Source organism: Castor canadensis, chromosome 3 (assembly GCF_047511655.1).
Source record: "Castor canadensis chromosome 3, mCasCan1.hap1v2, whole genome shotgun sequence".
Classification (NCBI taxonomy): domain Eukaryota; kingdom Metazoa; phylum Chordata; class Mammalia; order Rodentia; family Castoridae; genus Castor; species Castor canadensis.
In genome coordinates, this window is record NC_133388.1 from 193130454 (window position 1) to 193133808 (window position 3355).

Genomic DNA, 3355 nt, shown 5'->3' on the forward strand with positions numbered 1-3355 from the left:
ACTTTGTCTAGTACAGAATTAAGACTTTTAACAAATTTATTTTTTTTCATCTAATATAAGGATGGTTGATTTGGCGGTGATATAGAGGAATTGTACAAACAACAGACTCACAATCCTCAATGTCTTGGTATAGTGAATACATGAGCAAGACAAATCTTTGAAAGCTCTTTCTCTGCTCAGATAGTTTACATCCTCAAGTAATTCCAAATTTTCTGACATATTCATAGCCCATATAAACTCCTTCTCTGAGGTTTCCTTAGCCACTCAATTTTTGAGCAAATGCTCCTTCTTTGGTGCTGTTTTGTGCTTATCTTTCTGTGATTTCTTATTAACTGGAACACACTGCACATTAAGAGGAGATCAGTTGCCTTGGGTGCTAGCCAATTAGCCTAACATGTACTAAAAAGCATTTGCTTCCATTCTTCATTTATTAATTAATCCATTCATTTTAATATTTAATATTTCAGTCAAGTGATATTTGCCTACACCCACTTAGTTTCAGATAGTTTTCTTAGAGTTGAGAATATAAAAGTAGATCAGACAAGCTGACTGACTTCAAGAATTTATATAGCATTAGAAACATACCATCACATAATCAAGTAGTAATGATGTTTGAACTGAGTGGTAGAAGATAAATAGGTGTTAATCTGTCATGGAGAAGAGCATAGTCTTTGAGGGAAAAGCTTCAGGAGCAGAAGCATCACAGGATAAAACATCTGCCCATGTTACATACCTGTGCATTCCTGAAATCCTGTATGGTACTTACATTATTGAAAGCAAGTATTGTTTTAATTAATGAATGAACGCTGTAAAAATACATCCAAGTGCTGAAATTTTGGTAACAATTCAATAAATTAAATGTATTTTATTTGCCAATTAGAACTAAACCGAGAGTCAAGAGATATAATACTTTTAATTTGGGTACTAAAGTTTCCAGCTGGTGAGTTCACAGATAGTTCTAAGTACTGTTGTAAGGACTGGCCAATGCAGTTTTCATTCATTACAATCTTGCAGGAAGCACAAACTCTTTTTTGCCCTATGGCTCATTGTAATGGAATTTCCATCCACAGAAATAGTTGGTAGAATAGAAAATAAATGTTAGCACAAAAATATGGGAAATTTTATATTCTGTGGCTTCTGAGGCCCTCTCAACAGTTGGCCTCCATAGATTATATTTTACTTTACTTGTACCCATGAGTTGTCTTTAAATCATTGCTCAAGTTGATGACTTGTGACCGCATCCTTTCTACAACCCAACATAATTGCCCCCAAACTCCTCCCACTTCCTTTTCTACCTCTTCACTCCGTGTCTCCCTTTCTTCAAATTTGCATGTGACTTACCTGGCCATAGCTGTAATAGGAATATTGAATTGATATATAGAATTAAATAATATGATATACACTTAATATATACTGTCTAACTGTATGTGATATAGATGGATCCTGTGGACTAAGATTCCTCAGACAAGAGCTTTTACAACGCAGCCTCACTGAATCTCCAAATTTGGCCTCCAAATCTGCCTCTCCCTCACTTCACTCTATTGTTTATCTTAAATCCCTGACCACCATATTTACTTTGTACAACACCTTTGTTTTAAACTAATGAAAATCCCTTGTGATAAGAGAGATTAATTTTAGAAGAAAAGAATATGTGCTCTTGTTTTTGCAACTTGATTTCTCTACATATTGAGCCACCATGGACAAATTTTCTTACCTATAGAATAGAAATGGAGTACAGTCTGCTTTATTGGATACTTAGGAATTAATACTTAGAATGACATCCAATATTGCATGGATAATACAATGTATGCAAGCAATACAATGTTGTATTCAATGATGCTTAAGGCTAAATAAATGCAATATTATATGTACAACTACTTCAAGAGACCTTATTCAAATGTCTCATTATCACTTGGAAACCTCAACACCTACCACATAACTATTGACTTTCTTCCCTCCCATGAGAGAAAATAAAGATGAATATAATTATTTGTGATTTTCAACCATTTTTCTTAAGTTATAACAAGATTTCTGTGTTGTTTTCCTCCATTTCATAAGTTATAACTAATAACCCTGAGATTTGTTTTGGAGGGAAGTTTGGTTTATCTATTTTTTCATTCTCTGGAAGATAAAAGGTAGGAGGGGGCCCTTTAAATTGTGACTTGCTTAAGGCCTATACTGATCTTCCTTCAACTGTGGCTCACAGAGAATGTTTTGATATGTTGAATTGCCGACACCTATGATTCTGAGAGTAGTTAAGGAAGCAGAAACCTTCTTCTGAACGTGCAAATCAAGCTTGTGTTGCTTTTAGCATTTTGTCAGGAAAACCCTTCAAAGTCACAAGGCTACTAAACTGGAAGTAGGTTGTGGTTCAAAGAATAGAAGCATCTTTTAAGTAAGATGACATCGGTAATGAAGATGACAATGATAGACATAATTTGTTGTCCCTCTGGTGTCTTAAGACAATGCCTTTTGTAAGATATAAAAACAAGCATCTCAATCCAGAAAAATCCTTTCTATTACTAAGGCTATCACGTTGTTAGTGATATAGTGACATTACCACTGTTATTCGGGCAGAGGTCCTCAAAACCTGTGGGTTGGGGCTACCAAAGAAAATTCTAGTCCTCCCTGTGCAGCACATATACTAAAATTGGAAGGATACAGAGAAGATTACCATCACCCTGTGCAAGTGTCCCATATTTACAAAAAAAGAGAATACTAATTTATAGCAACTGCTTTCCTTTGGCCAGTAGACATTTCCCTAATTTAGTTGAAGTACAAGTACCTTAACTACAAATTCAGCTGACAAGATGTAAACATTACCAAATAAGTAGAGGTTACATTTTAAATATATGCACAGTGTTTCTTGAAGATGTTGCAGGCTTAAATGAAAACTCCAACCCTTCTTTACCATTAGCCTTACTATACAGATCTAAATTGGTATATGCTATAAAATTTAATCTTTTTCTAACTTGGTAATTTCGAGTTTCTCTAACCTCATTATTATTTATTTATTTATTTATTTATTTTTATGGCAAGTGAAACTAGGAAGTAATATTAAAACTAACCACTGGTGTGGTGGTATTCAGAAGGCTGAGCCAAGACGATAATTTGAGAAGAAGGAGGTAGAGGAGAAAGAGAAGAGAAAGAGGAGCAAAGAGAAAGAGAAGGAAGAAGAAGAAAATAAGGAAGAAGAAGCAGTTTACCAACATTTGATGCATGAATTAGGAGGATAAGAAAGCCCCAGGAAGCCAGTCTTTAGGAAACTGACGAAGCATCTGGAAACCTCTGCTTCCAGAGTGGGTGGGGGAAAAAACATACTTACTGGATTTTAACTACTACCTAGAGTTAAAGC

General features: G+C 34.9%; 1 non-coding gene across 1 annotated transcript; it reads left to right on the forward strand.

Annotated features, from left to right (window-relative positions):
• The first annotated feature begins 2621 nt into the window (after positions 1-2621).
• On the forward strand, positions 2622-2727 carry LOC141422072 (U6 spliceosomal RNA). Its single transcript, XR_012446731.1, has one exon. It is a non-coding gene; the product is annotated as a U6 spliceosomal RNA (small nuclear RNA).
• The last annotated feature ends 628 nt before the right edge of the window (positions 2728-3355 follow it).